The sequence below is a fragment of the Podarcis bocagei genome (genome assembly GCF_964188305.1).
Source record: "Podarcis bocagei genome assembly, chromosome: 13".
NCBI lineage: Eukaryota > Metazoa > Chordata > Lepidosauria > Squamata > Lacertidae > Podarcis > Podarcis bocagei.
In genome coordinates, this window is record NC_138138.1 from 1,476,243 (window position 1) to 1,498,168 (window position 21,926).

General features: G+C 47.0%; 1 protein-coding gene across 8 annotated transcripts in view; it reads right to left on the bottom strand.

Moving 5' to 3' along the window:
• KIAA1671 overlaps nucleotides 1-21,926 on the bottom strand; it is a 146,455-nt gene that overhangs the window by 64,032 nt on the left and 60,497 nt on the right. The gene's annotated exons all lie outside the window — the stretch shown is intronic.

The following is a 21,926-nucleotide window of genomic DNA, read 5'->3' on the forward strand; positions in this document are numbered from 1 at the left end:
TCCTCCCCACTTAGAGGCACCCGGTTCCTCCTCTCCCCTCCTCTGCAACAGGAAGGAAAATGAGATATAACCGCTGCAGGGGCTGGGCTTGATTAGAGTACAGCCCGGGTTGTCATGGCAACCAAGGGGAACAGCATCTGCCTGGTGACTGGGCAGGCGGAGATCCCTTGGAATGATTCAGTTTGCATCTTATCACGTGGAACCTGGGCAATTGTTAACCCTTGCCTGCACATCAGGAGAGAAGCCACCTGGGCTTCTTGGAAAGCCTCCCTTCAGCAGCAACAGCCAGCGGAGGACTAAAACTGGTCACCCAGAGTGCTCTACAAAGCAACCCCCCCTTCTGTTGACTGGGAGCAATTGTTTGTTTGTTTGGTCATCTGATGTTCTCCCCTAGCTTCATCTGGAGCTTGTAAGCTACTACAAACTTAGTATGGAAAAGAGCAAAGCAAAAAACGTATCCCCATTAAAAAATAGCTGTGAAGACAAAATGCTAGTCAATCAAGGTTAAAGGTAAAGGTAAAGGGACCCCTGACCATTAGGTCCAGTCGTGACCGACTCTGGGGTTGCGGTGCTCATCTCGCTTTATTGGCCAAGGGAGCCGGCGTACAGCTTCCGGGTCATGTGGCCAGCATGACTAAGCTGCTTCTGGCGAACCAGAGCAGCGCACGGAAACGCCGCTTGCCTTCCCGCCGAAGCGGTACCTATTTATCTACTTGCACTTTGACGTGCTTTCGAACTGCTAGGTTGGCAGGAGCAGGGACCGAGCAACGGGAGCTCACCCCGTCGCGGGGATTCGAACCGCCGACCTTCTGATCAGCAAGTCCTAGGCTCTGTGGTTTAACCCACAGCGCCACCCGCGTCCCATCAATCAAGGTTAGCCGAACATAAATTATATGAAAAGATTCCAGAAATAAACAAAGTTATTCAGTGCCTGCACTGTCAGTTGAAGTTTACTTAATATGTTAAGTCACAGTGGTTCCTTCAGGGAACATCGACTGGACACACCAAAAGGGCAGCAGCTCAAATCAGAAACTAATAGATGCTTCTAAGTCATAAAAACCCCAGACTGTTTCTTGAATAGAACCACCAGTTACTATTGTAGGAATCAGAAACTCCTTTTTGTTATATTAACCTAAGGAACTGCCTCCTGATGAATAGCTAACTCCTTGAAACACCTATTATTTGAATTAATAAGTTTGCGTCCCGTTCAAGGTGGGTTTCTGAATATACTCTGTTCATGAGCAGCATTCTGGCCAGATCATCTGTTGTTGTTGTTGTTGTTGTTGTTGTTGTTGTTGTTGTTGTTGTTGTTGTTGTTGTTGTTAACACCACCACCTTTCACAAATATGTCTCAAGATGTTCCACAAAACATAAGAAAACAGTTAAAAACAGCAAATTAATTTAAAAAACTATACAAAGAAAAAACCTATGGCCGAAATCAATTCATTCAGCTAGGAAAACTTGTCAGAACAAAAAGGCATTCAATTGTTTCGTGAAAGCAGCAGCCACAGGAGAAGCCTTCCTCTGAGCTCTTTGGAACTCTCCCGCAGACCACAGCGGCCTAATGGTTATATGAAAGATATGATGCTCCTTCGAGAAACCTTCCCCTGAGCTGTATAGGGCCAAAATCTTAGAATCATAGATTCACAGAATCCTAGAGTTGGAAGAGACCATAAGGGCCATCGAGTCCAACCCCCTGCCAAGCAGGAAACACCATCAGAGCACTCCTGGCATATGGTTGTCAAGCCTCTGCTTAAAGACCTCCAAAGTAGGAGACTCCACCACACTCCTTGGCAGCAAATTCCACTGTCAAACAGCTCTTACTGTCAGGAAGTTCTTCCTAATGTTTAGGTGGAATCTTCTTTCTTGTAGTTTGGATCCATTGCTCCATGTCCGCTTCTCTGGAGCAGCAGAAAACATGCTTTCTCCCTCCTCTATGTGACATCCTTTTATATATTTGAACATGGCTATCATATCACGCCTTAACCTCCTCTTCTCCAGGCTAAACATGCCCAGCTCCCTTAGCCGTTCCTCATAAGGCATCGTTTCCAGGCCTTTGACCATTTTGGTTGCCCTCCTCTGGACACGTTCCAGTTTGTCAGTGTCCTTCTTGAATTGTGGTGCCCAGAACTGGACACAGTACTCCAGGTGAGGTCTGACCAGAGCAGAAGACAGTGGCACTATTACTTCCCTTGATCTAGATGCTATACTCCTATTGATGCAGCCCAAAATTGCATTGGCTTTTTTAGCTGCCGCATCACACTGTTGGCTCATGTCAAGTTTGTGGTCAACCAAGACTCCTAGATCCTTTTCACATGTACTGCTCTCAAGCCAGGTGTCACCCATCTTGTATTTGTGCCTCTCAATTTTTTTGCCCAAGTGCAATACTTTACATTTCTCCCTGTTAAAATTCATCTTGCTTGTATTTTGCCCAGTTCTCTAATCTGTCAAGGTTGTTTTGAAGTGTGATCCTGTCCTCTGGGGTGTTAGCCACCCCTCCCAGTTTGGTGTCATCTGCAAATTTGATCAGGATGCCCTTGAGTCCATCATCCAAGTCGTTGATAAAGATGTTGAATAAGACCGGGCCCAAGACAGAACCCTGTGGCACCCCACTAGTCACTCTTCTCCAGGATGAAGAGGAACCATTGATGAGCACCCTTTGGGTTCGGTCAGTCAGCCAGTTACAAATCCACTGAGTCGTAGCATAGTCAAGACCGCATTTTACCAGCTTCTTTACAAGAATATCAAATGCCTTGCTGAAATCAAGGTAGGCTACATCCACTGCGTTCCCTTCATCTACCAGGCTTGTAATTCTGTCAAAAAACGAGATCAGGTTAGTCTGACATGACTTATTTTTCAGAAATCCATGCTGACTATTGGTGATCACAGCATTCCTTTCTAGGTGCTCACAGACTGTTTGCTTAATCATCTGCTCCAGAATCTTCCCTGGTATTGATGTCAGACTGACTGGGCGGTAATTATTTGGGTCCTCTCTTTTCCCCTTTTTGAAAATAGGGACAACATTTGCCCTCCTCCAGTCTGCCGGGACTTCGCCTGCTCTCCAGGAATTCTCAAAGATGACTGCCAGTGGTTCTGAGATCACATCTGCCAGTTCTTTTAATACTCTTGGATGCAGTTCGTCTGGCCCTGGAGACTTGAATACATCTAAACTAGCCAAGTATTCTTGTACTATCTCCTTAGTTATTCTGGGCTGTGTTTCCTCTGCTGAATCATTTGCTCCAAATTCTTCAGGTCGGGCATTGTTTTCTTTATCGGAGAAGACTGAGGCAAAGAAGGCATTGAGGAGTTCAGCCCTTTCTGTGTCCCCTGTTTGCATTTCACCATCTTCTCCTCTGAGTGACCCCACTGTTTAACACTGTTGAACTTCGCCAATAGCAGTTGGCAGCTAGAGCAAGTCCTACAAATAAGGTGCTTTGTTGAAGATTGTGAGTCTCCACCAGCAACCGAGCCACTGCATTCTGCTGCATCTGCAGTCTCTGGACCAGCCTCAAGGGCAGCCCCACATAGAGGAGCACATTGCAGTAATCTGACCATAAGGTCTCCAGTCCATGGACAAGGGTAGTTACACTATTTTGACCAAGGAATGGCAGTAGCTGAAGCTAGCAAATTGCACTCCTAGCCACCAAGGACACCTGTGCCTCTGTCAAGTGACAGAGCTGAATCCGGGAGCACCTCCAAACTGCGCAGCTGCTCCTCCAGGGAGAATGAGACTCCATCCATGACAGACCATGGGCCACGCTGGCTGGGGTGGATGAGAGCGGGGAGTCCAACAGCAACTGGAGGATCACAAATTCTTCATCCTGCACTAACCGGGCAAGAAGGCTTGTTCCAAGGGTCCTCTCATGTTCCAATGTTATCTTAGGTTATGTAGGCTCTTCTGGAAGCATAAAGGAGGGCAACATCACAAGAGGAGGGTAGTTGAACTATGGAACTCCATCCCACAGGAGGCAGTGATGGCCACACACTTAGATGGCTTTGAAAGAGGATCAGACAAGTTCACAGAGGAGGGGGCAATCTTTGGTCACTAGCCTCCACAGTTGGAAGCAGAAATGCTCCTATGGGGAGAGGGCTGCTCTTAGAATCATAGAATAGAATCATAGAATCATAGAGTTGGAAGAGACCACAAGGGCCATCGAGTCCAACCCCCTGCCAAGCAGGAAACACCATCAGAGCACTCCTGACATATGGTTGTCAAGCCTCTGCTTAAAGACCTCCAAAGTAGGAGACTCCACCACACTCCTTGGCAGCAAATTCCACTGTCGAACAGCTCTTACTGTCAGGAAGTTCTTCCTAATGTTTAGGTGGAATCTTCTTTCTTGTAGTTTGGATCCATTGCTCCGTGTCCGCTTCTCTGGAGCAGCAGAAAACAACCTTTCTCCCTCCTCTATGTGACATCCTTTTATATATTTGAACATGGCTATCATATCACCCCTTAACCTCCTCTTCTCCAGGCTAAACATGCCCAGCTCCCTTAGCCGTTCCTCATAAGGCATCGTTTCCAGGCCTTTGACCATTTTGGTTGCCCTCCTCTGGACACGTTCCAGTTTGTCAGTGTCCTTCTTGAACTGTGGTGCCCAGAACTGGACACAGTACTCCAGGTGAGGTCTGACCAGAGCAGAAGACAGTGGCACTATTACTTCCCTTGATCTAGATGCTATACTCCTATTGATGCAGCCCAGAACTGCATTGGCTTTTTTAGCTGCCGCGTCACACTGTTGTATGTAGATCCTGCTTGTGGGTTTCCTGCAAGCATCTGGTTAGCACTGTGAGAACAGGATGCTGGACAAGATGGGCAGTTGATCTGATACAGAAGGCTCTGCTTACCATCTTAAATGAAATGTTTGAGCGGGAAGGCTTGGGGTACAAAAAACTTGGGGTGCAAAGCTTTAAATAATCTTTGGAGAACCTTGTAGGTAGCAGAGTTTAGTTCTGCACCCTCAGTACAAAAAAAATCAAAATCAATCAAGATGGTCTCATTCTATACAAAACTAGGGTTGCCATGTGTCCTCTTTTTCCAGGACTCCATGGCCTCTTTTTCATGATGAGTCATCATAGAGATCCAAAGTGAAAAGCAGAAGTCAGCAAGTGTTCTCTTTTTTGCTCTTCAAAAACTCCCACCAAAGGAGCAACCATGTCACTGAAGTTACAAACCTGCTTTGATCATTATCCATTTGCAACCTATTAGGCACCTCCATTCCTGCAGCATTCCCAAAAGGATATCTGGTCATGTCCCCCCCCCCCCGAAAGAGGAGGAGGAGGAGGAGGCGGAAGAGGAGGAGGGGTGAAGCTTTCTGCCACTTATTCAAAGCTGTAACTACCAGGAACTATCAGGCTGATGAACCTTTTTGTAGCAGTCATCATTCCATTATTTTCTTCATGAGAGCACCACACCCTGAGCTCTCTCATTTTAAACGCATTGAGCATTTCATACAATATATCCTTGTAAGCAATACATTCTAAGCAAAAATCTGAAAGTGTGTGTCAGATTGGGGGTGGGTGTCGACAGGAGGTTATTAGCCATCAAGAGAAGCAAGCAGCAGAAAATTCAGTTTTATTCTTAAGTGAAATATGCACAATAATGTAAGGGGAACATCTGCAAACAGTGGTGTTCCAGCAGCAGGAAATGGGAGCCTGTAGAAGGAAAACAGAAACAGCAACTGCCCCCTGCAAAGAACGAGATATTTGCAGCTCAATCCTAATTTAGAGGAGAAGCAGCAACCTCAGCAGGTGGGATGCTATAGCACTCGGGACCGCCTTCTTGATGGGCCTTGAGGACAATGATCCTAAAATTATTTTAATTTGGCAGCAAAGAGGATGCATGACCAAAACGTAAGAACATGATGTGTGGCACATAATGCACTCATTTTATGGGCATTCGGTATACTAGGTCATGCAAATGTTTCATCCAGTGGTGCAAAGATTTTGTGTTGGCTTTATAGGCAGTCATTATTTGTCATCACCAACCAGCTCAGCAGAGTGGGCAACAAATTACCCCACCTGTCTCCAGAAGTCTCTGCAGTTAATGAGAGGGAATGGGAGTTTTCAGTGCCAGGGGGAGGGGCAGATGTTACAGGCGAAGGGGATCGAGATACGGATATGCTCATACCCCTTCCAATCTGCGCCCCATCCCGAGGGACGAGGGTAGGGTGAGCAAGGATTACTCACCTCCGTCACTGGTGCTGTGCAATGCCAGGTCTATAGGCAATAAAACCGCCACCCTGCAAGATTTCTTTACCTCGCAGGGGGTCGACCTGGCTTGTGTGACAGAGACCTGGGTGCGCAGTTACCTTATGAGAGATGACGCCCCCGGACTTCTCCGTCCTCCACCAGTCGCGGACTGTGGACCGGGGGGAGGGGTGGCATGATTAATCCGGGAAGATTGTTCTTTCAGGGCTCTACCATCGCCATCGATCCCCGGCATTGAATGTGTTGGCCTAGTGTGGGGCTCCGAGGTGAGTTCGGCTGTCTGTCTGGCGTACCAGCCACCTAGCGCACCAGCAGCCACCCTGTCAGGCCTATTGGAGGCGGTGGCCGGCTGGGCCTTGGAGTTCCCTAACCTATTGGTATTGGGGGACTTCAACATCCATGCTGATGCCACTCCCTCCTCACAGGCTCTGGACCTGGTATCTTCCATGGCGACACTAGGGCTCTCCCAGTTTGTTTCGGGCCCCACACATCAAGCAGGCCACATGCTGGATTTGATCTTTGGCGTAGGTATAGATGTGATCATGTCTCCTTCGATGAAGGTGCCATAGTCTGATCACTACGCTCTGAAAGCCAGGACTGACTTTCCACTCCCACCCTGCTTAGGTGGCGAGCCGATTTGGGCTCGCCCGCAGAGGCTGATGGACCCTGATAGATTCCGCCAAGCCTTGCGGGACCTTGCTCCCCCTGGCGACTCATTGACTGAGCTTGTTGAGGGCTGGAATATCCAGCTCCTGGCAGCCATCGATGAGATCGCACCTAAGTGCCCTCTGCGACCCTGCAGAAACCGGGCTCCCTGGTTTACAGAGGAGCTCCGGAAAATGAAGTGGTACCTCAGATGGCTAGAGCGAGTATGGCAGGGTGCCCGCAACGGAGCCTCAAGAACATCTTATAGGGTTTTCATGAAAACCTACGAGACGGCAGTGAAGGCCACTAGGAAGTCTTACTTCTCGGCCTCCACTGCATCCGCTAGCTCTCGCCCGGCACAATTATTTAGTATAATTAGGTCTTTAATGTCCCTCTAGGGACAGCCAAATTTAAATAACAATTTGACACACAGCTGTGAGGCATTTGCAAGCTTTTTTGCGGAGAAGGTCCTGTCGCCCCGCCGTGACCTTCCTGCCAATTTGGATACAATAATGGAACTGGAGGCCCCTCAACTGTCCTCGGGTCCAGTATTGGACCACTTTGACCGGATATCCCCAGCCGATGTGGACAGACTCCTCCGAGCTGGAAAGCTCACCACCTGTCCTCTTGACCCGTGCCCGTCCTGGCTGAATAAAGCGTGTCCAGACGAGGTGCGGGCCCCCCTAGGGGATATCATCAATCTGTCCCTTGGCACCGGGACATTCCCAGGGGAACTGAAGAAGGCAGTGGTGCGCCCGCTCTTAAAGAAAACATCATTAGATCCTTTAGATCTATCCAATTACCGCCCTGTTTCGAATCTTCCGTTCCTGGGTAAGGTGATTGAGAGAGCGGTTGCTGAACAGCTTGGTGGGTTTCTGGATCAAACATCAGCTCTGGATCCATTTCAATCTGGCTTTGGCGCTGGTAATGGGACCGAGACGGCTCTGGTCACTCTAACAGATGATCTCTGCAGGCAGCTGGATCGAGGCGGGTCGGGGCTGCTGATTCTTCTAGGCCTGTCAGCAGCCTTCGACATGGTCAATCACGAACTCCTAGACCACCGCCTTGCCGACGTGGGGATCCAGGACACAGTCCTTCAATGGCTGCGCTCGTTTCTCTCTGGTTGGGGACAGAGGGTGGCGCTTGGGGGGAATTGTCATCACGCCACTCCTTGGTGTGTGGAGTACCTCAGGGTGCGATACTCTCCCTGATGCTTTTCAACAACTTTATGCGCCCCCTCGCCCAGCTTGTCCGGAGTTTTGGGCTGGGTTGCCATCAGTATGCTGATGACACCCAACTCTATCTGTTGATGGATGGCCATCCTGACTTGGCCCAACACACTGATCAGATGTTTGGAAGCTGTGGCTGGATGGTTACGTGGGAGCCGGTTGAAGTTAAATCCTTCGAAGACAGAGGTCCTTTGGCTGGGTCGGGACGATATGGGCTTGGGGGGGCAACTCCCATCTCTTGCGGGGGCGCAATTAGTGCCAGCGCCGTCCGTTAAGAGATTGGGTGTAATCTTCGACACCTCCCTTTCCATGGAGGCACAGATTGCAGCTATAACAAAGGTGGCATTTTTTCATCTCCGCCAAGCTAAGCAGTTGGCTCCTTACCTCTCTCGCCCTGACCTAGCCACTGTGATCCATGCGGTCACCTCCAGACTGGATTATTGTAACTCGCTCTACGTGGGGCTGCCCTTGAGACTGACGCAGAAACTCCAGCGGGTGCAGAATGCCGCGGTGAGACTCCTTACGGGGTCCTCGCTGCAAGATCACATTCACCCGGTGCTATACCAGCTGCACTGGCTCCTGGTGGAGTATAGTATAAGGTTTAAGCTGCTGGTTTTAACCTTTAAAGCCCTATACGGCCTAGGACCCGGCCTAGGACCCTCGTACCTATGGGACCGTCTCTCCTGGTATGTCCCACAGAGGAACTTACAGTCTTCAAACAAAAACATCCTGAAGGTCCCAGGCCACAGAGAGGTTAGGCTGGCCTCAACCAGAGCCAGGGCTTTTTCGGCTGTAGCTCTGATCTGGTGGAATGCTCTGTCACAAGAGCCTAGGGCCCAGCGGGACTTGACATCTTTCCACAGGGCCTGCAAGACAGAGCTGTTCCACCAGGCCTTTGGCCAGGGCACAGCCTGACTCCCTCCTTTGGCAATCCTCACAGAACTTCTAGCCCAATGGTTGCCATTAATTTGAGTGGAATTAATTTTATAATGAAATGATTTTAGAATGTTTTATTGTTTTACTGTTGTTAGCCGCTCTGAGCCCGGCTTCAGGTGGGGAGAGCGGGATATAAATAAAATTTATTATCATTATTATTATTAACATTTTACACTCTTGAATCATAGATTTGTAATATTGGAAGGTATCCACAATGCCATGTAGTCCAACCCCCTGCAATGCAGGAATCTCAACTAAAACATCCATGACAAGCTCATATTCATCACTCTCTCAAATGGACAATTTATTGCTGCATTAAAAGCAAAGAGAAACATCAGCCAGAATGGAAGGCAGCATGTCTGCAACATCTTCATTTCAAGGAAGTCAGCAACAAAAGTTCCAAGGCCTCCCCTCCCCAGGCAAGTGGCCGTTCTCTTCACTACACATCACAGTCACATTTACATGTCATAAATATATATGTTTTAAGAGAAGAAGCTTACTGAAAGGCAGGCTTTATTTATGAATTTTTTGAATGACAAAATTAGAGATAACATCCCACCCAATGCTCTTATACAGTGGTACCTCGATTTACAAACTTAATCCATTCCGGAAGTCTGTTCTTAAACCAAAGCCCTTCTTAAACCGAGGCATGCTTTCCCTGAGGAAGCCTCCTGCCGCCGGTGCCCTTCCACTGTTTGGCTTCCGTTCATAAACCGAGGCAAAGTTCTCAAACTGGAACACTGCTTCTGGTTTTGCGGAGATCGTATACTGAATACTTGATAAACAGGGCTGTTCTTAAACCAAGGTACCACTGTACATTGCTCCAAAATAAGCTGAAAACCTGTTGTACAACTGGGGTAAATATGTGCAATGTATGTGTCAGGGAACTGCCATCGGAGGAAGCAGGAACCAGCAGGGGGAGAGGTGGGTCTCTGGTGGAAGGGCTCACGGAGGCTGGCAGAGACTCAGCAGCTGAAGCAGGAACCAGCAGGGGGAGAGGTGGGTCTCTGAGGGAAGGCGAGCAGGAGGGAGGAAACAGGGACACGTCCAGCGAGAACATTGGGGAGGTATCTGAAGCTCCCATAGGGAGACCCACTCCTCGCCGGAAACTGTCACGCCGCGAGTCCAGAAGACGTGTTTCCGTTAAGGAGCTTTTATGCTGGAAACGATTCCGAAAGCAACCACTGTCGGAATCTGCAAGTGACTAGAGCAGCCATGTCTGAGGGGCTCCGTCACAGACAGAGGTTTGTGGACTTGCACAAACTCTGAGGGACTACGATTTTACGCACAAGCAGCTCATCATCCCATCACAGCATGAGTCCAATTTTTTATGCTTTACTTGATCTGTGATATTTTTGTAATAAAAATACTAAGTGACATTCTTAAGTAGCACTTAGGATACTGATGTATGATGGGACACAAGCCTTGCACATTTTAAAAATATATTCCAGGTGGAATGGAGAGAACCAGTGAAACACGGTTATCGCTGGATATAAGCTCTACAGGAAGGATAGGGAAAAACATACTGGTATTTATTTATTTATTTATTTACATATTGTCTGACTGATTGATTGATTGATTGATTGATTGATTGAATGAATTTATATACCACACTATACCCAGGGGTCTCAGGGCGGTTCACAGAATAAAACCAATATATAAAATCACTAAATACATTAATAAAAAATAAAAACATCCACACAATAGCCCCTCTCCACTCACACAAAAATTATATTACTTTGTACGCCAAAGAGGGTACCGAATCCACCTGGCTAGAAATCCAAAACCAGGCAGACTCTTCCACAGAATTGTTGTGGGTGACAATGCCAGGCCCCAAGAGTACAGTGGTGCCTCGCAAGACGAAATTAATTCGTTCCGCAAGTTTTTTCTTCTTGCGAGTTTTTCGTCTTGCGAAGCACCGTTTCCCATAGGAATGCATTGAAAATCAATTAATGCGTTCCTATAGAAACCGCTTGCCAGGCTGGCGGTGCGGAGAAGGGCTTTTCTCCCCACCGCAAGCCTTCAGGACAGGTACAGGAACAGAGGGGAAGGGGCGCAGCGCTTCTCCTCTGTTCCCGGGGCTTGCGGTGGGAGGAGGGTTTTTCCTCCCCACCGCCAACATTCAGAACAGCATTCTGAATGTTGGCGGTGGGAAGGAAAACCCTCCTCCCACCGCAAGTCTTCAGGACAGCCATCCGAAGGCTGGCGCGGGGAGAAGGTCTCTCTGCCCCACCGCCAGCCTTCGGAGGAGCCTTCCGAAGCCTGGCAGTGGGAGGAGGTCTCTCCGCCCCACCGCCAGGCTTCGGAGCAGCCTTCCGAAGGCTGGCGGTGGGGCGGAGAGACCTCCTCCCGCCGCCAGCCTTCGGAGCAGCCTTCAGCCTGTTGTGTTTGTGTTGGAATGTGTGCTAGGACATGCTCCATCTCCAGCTCAATTTGGGATGGAAGTCTTGGCAAAATCCAAGACAGCCGCCAAGGTGCGCCTTTATCACACCCCTTTATTTGGCTGTATGACTCCAGGTTTCAGGGCATTTTGTGGCCCCTTCTTGGGCTTTCCCTTGTAAGGCTGCAGCGACCATGCATTCCACAGCCATCATGGTGAATGTTCATTAGAAATATTACTTCATTCGAGCCAGCTGGCTTTGTCAGAGACAGTTTAAAAATAGTCAGGGGTTTGCACTGATCATCATCCCAAGAGAACAGGTGTTTGGAAGTTCTCATCTCCTTCTATGTCAACAAGAGTCACACAGTGCCTCCTATATTTTGCTGTTTACAGCACTGCCCCAAAGGCAGAGTGAAAAACCATTATTAAAAGTTGATTCAGGGATCTGAAATCAGATTACTGAAATAAATGACCTGAACTGGAAACAACAGTTCCACTGTGAAAATCGAGAGACTTACTCTACTTACAAGGCAGCCTTTCCCAAGGAGGCATAAAACATCCAAGCAGCCGGCCTCCTTCAGTTTGCCCCATCTTCACACAACTGGCGTTCCAAAGAATACTTCATCTGGCCCTGGAGGTTCCATTCAGTTATACTCCTGTGTAATATCCACCAACAGACTTAGGTCCTCAGAATATCTGTCTAATCCTCTTTTTAAAGTATGGCCATTGCCATACTTAGTGGCAGCAAATACTGTGAAGAAGTCACTTATTTTGCCTGTCCTGAATCCACTGTCAATCAATTTCACTGAGTGACACCCTGCCCCCTCCCGAGTTCCAGTAATATACAAGGGGGAGCAAAGGTTTTCTGCCCACTTTCTCCACCCTGTGCTTCATTTTGTAAACCTCCAGCATATCTCCCAGTTAGCCACCCTTCTAAAGGAACAAAAGCAAAAAAAAACCTCATCAGCTCAAGCAGCTGGGCTGAAGCAAGAAAAGCCAGAGATCCATTTTCCCATCTCAGAAGCAGTCTGCTCTGAAACCACTGACTGAAGCCATTTGCTAGCTGAACTTACTCAGAAGAGGCCAGGAAGCAGAACAGAAAAAAGGTGGCAAGGTCATCAGCAGGGTTAAATGACTCTGCACAGCAGCTGGCCTGAAACCTCTTCAGCAAACTGAGCTAGAAACTGCCTCAGTTAATATTTAAACCAACAGCATAAATACCATTTTAGGAAGACATTCCCAACTGCAGTTTGGTTGTTCCTCCCACCAGCTGGCAATCCCACACTGGTGTGGAACATTATGTGTGCAGATGCGTTCAAGGTGAAGGGATGGTGTGGAGAACCTCAAGGTGCACAGCAGCACTAGTGCACAGCAGCACTAGGGGAGCTGCCTGAATAGCATTAAGAATGCACGCCCTGCGAGGGAAGAGCCCTGAGTCAATCAGGAGCTCATCCAGAAGCCAGGCTCTTTCCCCCAGCCACCATGACAGCTGAGTGGCTAGAGCCATTTTGTGAGATGAGCACCTGGGAACCATCAACTGTGTGTATGTGCGTTTGGGGGGCAAAGAAGGAGAGAGCACCTGGACAATGTGCCTGTATTCCATTATTCCAACATGTGCTTCAGCTGGCCACCATTTAAAAAACATTGTACAAGGTATCATCATTTGCACATGGCTGTTCATTACAGTGGCTTCCTTCTACTTACGAAGAATGTATCCAACTAAGTTCTACTCAGAGTAGGTCTACTGAAATTACATTAATCATGTCCATTAATTTAAGTGAGTCTCCTCTGAGCATGACTAGCAATGGATATAGCCCTAAACATGCAAGAAATTAATATACCGTATTTTTCACTCCACAAGACGCACTTTTTTCTTCCTAAAAAGTAAGGGGAAATGTCTGTGCGTTTTATGGAGTGAATGTGTGGTCCCTGGAGCTGAATTGCCCAAGGGCAAAAAGCAGATCATGCTTGTTGTTTTTTTTAAGAGGGAAGTGGGTGTTGAAACAAAGCCGCTGATCGCAAGCGATCGCAAGCGAGATAAGGGACGCTAGCAAGAAAGGAGGCTGCCTGGGAGGGGGGAGGTAAAGACAGCAAACTTGCAAGGAGAGGAGACAAGGAAGACTAAATCAATGAGGAGAGAAATTAGAAGAAAAGGAGGAGCAAAAAACTGCTACAGCTAAGGAAAAGACACTAAGGCAAACAAGAGGGAAGGGAGTGTTGAAAGGAAGCAGCTGATTGGTGGGATCGGGAGAGAGATAAGGGACGCTAGCAGAGGCTGCCTAGGAGGGGGGAGGTAAAAGGCCATGGATCCTCAGGATTTTTGCTTTGGGTCTTCCCAAATTCACCATCAGATCTCATAGCATGTCCATGGCTACAGCCGACACACACACACACACACACACACACACACACACACACACACCATGCACCCACTGTTGTGTGGGGCCACAATGGCACAAAAATGTGGTTACAAAGCACGGATCCACATGGATCCTCAGGATTTTTGCATTGGGCTACCCCAAACTCACTATCAAATCACATGTCTGTGGCCACAGCATGAACCACAAAAATCATACATTCACTGTTTAGTTCAGAATATTTTTTTTTCTGGTTTTCCTCCTCTAAAAACTAGGTGCGTCTTATGGTCATGTGCGTCTTATGTAGCAAAAATATGGTGTGTGTAGACACACACACACACACACAGAAAATTTCAGTTTTTCCAAAAGGCCACCTTGATCAGAGCTCATTACCAAGGAAAACTGAAAACATGCTGGCCAGGAGAGGTCTGCTAGTTCTATTTTATGAACCCTCACACCAAATGGGTGTGTTAAAAACAAACTACACTAGTGGCCAAAATTGTGGAAACCTTTTGGAGAAAGTGTATTTCCAAGGTTTGATGGCTCATAACACCACTTTCTTTTGGAGTAATACCATAAAATTATATATCATTGGAAAGATAATTAAATGAAGAATGTAATGCAACAAGGTTTGTTCAATTATCTGTATTCTATCAAGAGTTATAGCCAAATAACCAGAAAAAGGAGTGTTTAGAGAGCCAATCAGGTGTCATCTTGTTTTGGCAATGATGACTCATAACACCAGGGTGTTTTTTTGGGGGGGGGGAATAATACCATAATTATATATAAAACAGAATGTAGATTTACTGGACTTAGAAGGGTTTGACAATCCCTATGGGTGGCATGCATACTTAGGATATGAAAAGGATTCCTCAGTCATATCATAAGAAAGCCTTTATATAGAGTATGGGTGAAGCACAAAGAATTACTAGAACCCTAAACCCCTTGGTGGCACTCCCCTCTGGAGGCTATAGCAGGCAAAAGGAAGAGCATGGAAACGCTATGGGCCACATAAAAGGATCTCTTAGATGAAGAAGGTAATAAACTGAAAAAATATTAGGAAATAAAATATCACTTGACGGGATGGATTCAATACCATCAGTTGAATGAGGTGTTTAGAATAGATAAAAAAAGGTTTTGCAAGAGAACAGTCAACACTAGACAACGAATTAATACAAAACAAGAAAAAAGTAATTTCTAGAATGTATGGAATTATTTTAGAATGGGATGCTAAAGATGAGCAAGTAAAGGAAATAATGATTAACTGGGCAATGGACCTAGGCAAAAATATTCAATTATTGGCCTGGGACAAATTATGGAATAAGAACCGGAGATTCACGGCTTGCGACTTGATAAAGGAAAATTTTCTCAAGATGTTTTATAGGTGGTATATAACACCTACCTGGTGCTGGAGGAGATCTTGAGAGTCCCATGGACTGCACGAAGATCAAACCTATCCATTCTGAAGGAAATGAGCCCTGAGTTCTCACCGGAAGGACAGATCCTGAAGCTGAGGCTCCAATACTTTGGCCACCTCATGAGAAGAGAAGACTCCCTGGAAAAGACCCTGATGTTGGGAAAGATGGAGGGCACAAGGAGAAGGGGACGACAGAGGACGAGATGGTTGGATAGTGTTCTCGAAGCTACCAGCATGAGTTTGACTAAACTGTGGGAGGAAGTAGAAGACAGAAGTGCCTGGCGTGCTCTGGTCCAGGGGGTCACGAAGAGGCGGACATGACTAAACGACTAAACAACAACAAATAAGACCTACCAAAATATCCAAAATGTATAAAACAAAATCTAAAATGTGCTGGAGATGTAATCAATCAGAGGGGTCGTTACTTCATACGTGGTGGACCTGTAACAAAATTAAGAGCTTCTGGGACACGGTATATGAGGAGTTGAAAAAAAATATTTAAACAAAGTTTTGTAAAAAAAGAAACAGAAGCATTTCTATTGGGCATAGCAGATTCAGATATGGCAAATGAAAATAAGAGAATATTCCTTTACACAACATCCACAGCAAGAATGTTAATTGCAAAAAACTGGAAACGCGAAACAGTAACAACAAAAAAAGAGTGGCAAGAGAGATTATTTGATTGCCTTGAGTTGGCAAAAATGACGGATGCAATTTCAAAAAGAGTGGGGAAAGTACAGAGGTTATTTTAAAAAACAGTGCCCTCAAATTAAAACCTGGACTTGCTTCAAATAATTTTTGCAAAACAAAATATGATTTACAAATACAACATATGGAGAATGGTAGAAAAGACGAAATGAAAAAGAAACAGTTTATCAAGTTTAAAATCAGACCCACTTCTATTAGAATAGAATAAAAACTAAAGATTAGATAACAAAAGTCCATGTGCAGATACTTGCAGATTTATGGATATATGTTTATCATTTATTTTGTGTTTTCTTTTGTAGTTTGTTTTCTAAGTGGTGTGTGTGCGCTGTAATAATAAGTTAATAAAAAGTGTGTGTGTGTGTGTGTGTGTGTGTGTCCCACATGCAACAGAAACCCACATGGGCCACAAAAAGCCAGTGCAGAGGAGGACACCAGCTGAGGCCAGCTCTCTACTCGGGAGCACCAGGACAGGGCTTCCTCTCCTTCAGACCAAAACTGAGCAGCAATGCCAGTGAAACAGCTTCCTTACCTCCCTGGTAGGCAGGGAAAGAGTGATGCAAGACACATACACACCTCAGCTGGGAACTGGATAATGCTGAGGCAAAGGGGCACATTTCCTTTTTGTTGCAGGAAGAGGCTGCTAACATTAGAAACAAGCAAGTCAGATCCAGTGGAAGTATCTGTGCCGCAGTAGACAAGCTTCCTGGTGCCCTACTACTGGATCTTTCCTTTTCACATTGTTGGGTGTACAAGTACTGCCAGACACACATTCAGGTGAGCATGTTGCTGAACTGTGGGGTGCAGCTTTTATTTTAATTCTATAGTGCAGGGTCCAGGTGATAAGTTCACAGAGATTGAGCAGAACAGAAACTCACCCCCTTTGCATCAAGTAAAACTAAAACTGTCTCAATGGTTGTTTTAAATTACGTATTTCTAAACCGATATTCAACCAAGCATGCACTTGTGTTTTCTATCTTGTGAATAATGTTTACTGAGTGGCAGGATGTAAGTTCACTATATAAATCCGCCTGATATAACTGCCAACAAACTCAAAGAAGAGGCCCAGCAAGGATGTGGGAGGTTCATCCCGCCCTACTTCAGTCACTAAGAATTCCTTGTCCCACTGTAAGGAGAGGCAGAGTATGAGCACCCCCATCCCATGACTTGCCATGGTGTAATTCAAACAACCTGAGAGTGCAGAGTGGGGGACTTCCGGGTTCCCGCGAATGGTGACAGAGGACGAGCCTTGATCTCGGGAGAAAGGCTCAATCGGTGAAGGGGGCTCGGGGAAAGTACAAGGACGTTGTGCACCCCCCCCCAAAAAAGTGAGTTTCCAACCAAAGAATTTTCAACCAAAATGACAGGATTGGAAAAAAATCAGTGCAGGGGATGGGGGGGAAATACAAAAGGCCTTGAGGAAACAACAGAAAAAAACACAAACAGAAGGGGGAAAATTGAAAAGGGAACATGATATAATGAGGGAAGAATCGGCCGAGCTGATGAAGATGCAGGAGGCCGCCTGGGACTCGGTTGCAGTTCTGTAAATGCAACATAAAGATTTAACTTTGTGTTTTCGTGGGATACCGGAGGAGACTGAGGAAGACATAAGAGAAAAAATAATACAGGAATTAGTCATCTGGATGGAGATACAAGAAGTAGTCCAAGCGATCAACAAAGCCTTCAGGATAAAATTAAGCTTTGCAAAGGCAAAGGTATTGCCAGGGGACTGCCAGGTGACCTTCAACTAACGTATGGCAAAAGATGGAATACTACAGATGAATTATCAAAAGAGACTTCAAACAGATGAACTTAATATAATAATTCTGAAGGAAATTCCAACTGGATTCCAACATAAGCGCCAAATCGCAACCCGCAGATCACATTCGCAACCTGAGCATCCACAGTAATATATGAAAATATTATATATACACACACACACACACACACACACAGTGGAAGATAAAGGGGAACCAACTCCTGAGGATAAAGAAGAGAAACAAGAAAGAAAAAGATAATAGAAAAATTGATTTAAAAACCTGGTAAAGATGCAATTAAGCAAAATATAAAAATGTTACAAACACAATTTTCAATGTTAGTGAATTGAAAGAAAGATAAAAACACTAAGGCAGAATTTTTTTGAATTCGCTAACAAACCTGGGAAACTGTTGGCATAGCAGTTAAAGAAAAGACAGGGAATGAAAACAATTAACAAATTGAAAATAGATGGAAAAATAATAGATAATTTGAAAGACATAAGAAGACAATTCATAAAATACTATACAGAAGTATATCAATCCGGTAAAGAAAATAAAGGTGAAATTGAGAAATATTTGATGCAGAATAAATTGCCACAAATTCCAGTTCAGAAAATTAATTATTTAAATGCACCAGTAATGATGGTGGAATTCCAACAAGTAATCTGTGATGGGATGATGAGCTGCTTGTGCGTAAAATCCTAGTCCCTCAGAGTTTGGTCAAGTCTGCAGACCTCTGTCTGTGACGGAGCGCCTCAAGCATGGCTCCGTCAGTTGCTGGCAGATTCCGACAGTGGTTGCTTTCGGAATCGTTTCCAACATAAAAGTTCCTTAACAGAAACACGTCTTCTGGACTCTCTGCGTGACAGTTTCCGGCGAGGAGTGGGTGTCCCTATAGGAGGTCCTGAAACCTCCCCACTGTCTTCGCTGGAAGTGTCTCTGAGCCATCCCTCCTGCTCACTTTCCCTCGGAGCCCCTCCTCTCCCCCTGCTGGTTCCCTCTTCAGCTGCTGAGTCTCTCCCAACCTGTGTGAGCCCTTCCACCTCCTGTCCTTCCGATGGCAGTTCCCTGACATCCACCTCCCCTCCAGGGTCCCCTTCACCCCCTCCCGTTCCCTCCTCTCTGGGCGGTGAGGAGGCAAAACCCCAGAAAGAACCTCCTTCATCTTCCGACGTCTCGAACATTTCCTTCCACCGGTTGCTGTTCCTGCTCTCTAAGTACTCCTCCTCATCGGAGTCTATCCCTCCTTCCAACTCCGAGTCCGTGAATCCTTCCAACTCCTCCTCCTCGTCGGTGGGGCCAAAGTATTCCCTCCGGAACCTCGCTACAGGCTGAGGTTTCCTTGGGAACCTTTGATGGAACGTTTCTATTAAGACCTCGTCATTGACATCCTCTGCCATTACCCAGGTGTTTTCTGACTCCGGTTCCCCTTCCCACGTTACCAAATACTCCACCTGATTCCCCTTCCACCTTGAGTCAATGATTTCCGCAACATGGCTGCTGTGTTCCCTTTCTTCCATTGCTGGCCCCCATGTGGACCTCCCTTCTCGTTCCCCCTTATACGGTGACAGCAACGACCTGTGGAATACTGGGTGCAATTTCATGTGTTTCGGTAATCGGAGCCTGAAAGCCACTGGGTTGACCTGTTGCATTACCTCAAATGGACCCAATCTTTTGGGTCGTAATTTCTTACAACCCCCTTTGAACGGCAACCCTTGGGTTGACAGCCACACCTGATCCCCCACCCTGATGGTTTCACCTTCCCTTCTGTGTTTGTCTGCCTGTCTCTTATATTCTTCCTTGGCCCTTTCTAAGTTGAGTTGGAGCTGACGATGGATCGCTTCCATTTCTTCTACAAACTGTTCGGCGGCCGGGACGCTCCATCTCTCCCCCTCCCCCCGGGAAATGCCCTGGGATGACACCCATAATTAGCCAAAAAGGGGCTCATCCCTGTGGACACATTCTCCGCATTGTTGTAGGCAAATTCCGCCAACGCCAACTTCTCTACCCAATCATTCTCTCTGTCATTGACACAACACCTCAGGTATTGCTGGAGGATACCGTTCACTCTTTCCGCCTGCCCGTTGGTTTCAGGGTGCCGGGCAGTCGAAAAATTGACCTCTACGTGCAGTAAGCTCATGAGCTTCCTCCAGAACCTGGACGTAAATTGTTTCCCTCTGTCTGAGACCACCCTCAAGGGGGCGCCATGCAACCTAAAAATGTGCTCTACAAACATTTTCGCTGTCTCTTCCGCCGTGACTGCATGCGAGCATGCTACAAAGTGGCACATCTTTGTTAATAGGTCTACTACTACCATGATGGCTGTTTTCCCCTTGGACTTCGGCAGATCAGTCATAAAATCTATCGACACTGCCTCCCATGGTCATTCTGGTGTGGGTAATGGTTCTAATAACCCCGCCGGCGCCCGCCTCTCCCCTTTAGCTCGCTGGCATTGGTCACACCCTCTAACATACTCCCGTACATCTTCCCTCACCTTGGGCCACCAAAATTCCCTGGTGACCAACCACATGGTTTTGTGTTGCCCAAAATGCCCCGCCGTGGGGCTGTCGTGCAACTGCTTGAGTACTCTCCCCCTCAATTCTCCTTCGGGTATATACAGTGCCCCTTAGTAATACAATGCCCCATTTCTTTCCTCAAACCCTCCGGGTTTCTCTCCCTCCCTCCTAAGACCTCTGAGTTTGTCCTGGGCGTATTCATCATTTTCCGTTCCCTCTACCAGTTCTCTTTGCCCCACCAATACCGCCCCACACACCCAGCGGTCCTCTGGGATGACATGTCTCTCTTCAGGTGCTCCCTCCCCCTCGAAATATTCAGGTTTACGTGAGAGAGCATCCGCCCTAACGTTCTCCGGGCCTGGCACGTAACAAATTTCAAAGTGGAATTTGGAGAACTCCTGGGCCCATCTCACTTGCCGTTGGTTGAGTACTCGTGCCGTTCTCCAATACTCTAAGTTCTTGTGGTCAGTGCACACTTGCACCTTATGTTGTGCGCCAATTAATAGGTGCCTCCATCTTCGGAACGCTTCATGAATGGCGAGTAGTTCTCGGTCATACACCGTGTAGTTCCTCTCGGACTTGTTCAGCTTTCGCGAGAAAAAGGCACACGGTCTCCACTCCGACTTCTCCTTCCCAGGCTGCAGAAGCACTGCCCATACCGCCCGGTCTGATGCGTCCGTCTCTACTCTCATCGGTTTTTGTAAATCCACATGCAGGAGCTGTTCTTCCAAAGCGAACGCCCTTTTCAGTTCCTCGAACACTCGCTCCGCCTCCGCCGTCCAAACAAATTTCTTCTTACTGCTGAGACAGTCAGTAATGGGAGCCGTCAAGTGGGCAAAGTTTCTGATGAACTTCCGATAGAAGTTTCCAAACCCTAGGAATCTCTGCACATCCTTCTTCGTTTTCGGTGTCTTCCATTCCAGCACCGCTTGGACCTTGCCTGGATCCATGGCCAATCCCTTGTCTGACAAGCGGTACCCCAGGAATTCCACCTCCTTGGTATGAAACTGACACTTCTCCAGTTTCACCCACAGTTGATTCGCTTGCAGTTTGCCCAACACTTCCCTGACGTCTCTTACATGCTGCTCCTCATTCTCTGAATATATCAACACGTCATCTAAGAATGCCACGCAATTCTTGTAAAGCAAAGGTCCCAGGACGTGGTTCATAAACGATTGAAAACACGCTGAGCCTGCTTGTAGACCGAAGGGCATAACGAGATATTCGAATGCCCCCAAAGGGGTGAACATGGTGGTTTTCCATTCATCCCCTTTCCTCATTCGTATCAGGTTGTACGCCCCCCTCAGGTCCAGTTTGGTAAAAATCTTTCCCTTCCTGACCCTTGTCAAGATGTCATCAATTCTAGGCATAGGGAAAGCCACTGGTTCTGACACTGCATTTAAGGCCCTAAAGTCCACCACAAGTCTCGGTTTGTCCGTGTTTTTTTTTTATCCACAAAAAACACTGGGCTGCCACCCACCGCTCTGGACTCTCGGATAAAACCCCTCTTCAGATTTTTGTCAATGAACTCCCTCAACTCCTGCATCTCCCTGTCTGACATGGCGTACAGCTTGCCTACTGGGAGTTGAGCCCCCGGGAGTAAATTGATTTGACAGTCAAAGGGTCTATGCGGAGGTAATTTGTCAGCTTCCCTTTCGCTGAAGATGTTGCTCAGGTCGGCGTATTGTTGGGGCACCTTCCCCTTGTCCGCTACTTCCGTCCCTGCTAGAGTGGCCTTGGCCCCTTCCGGAGCTTTCCCCTCTTTGCAGTGCTCTAG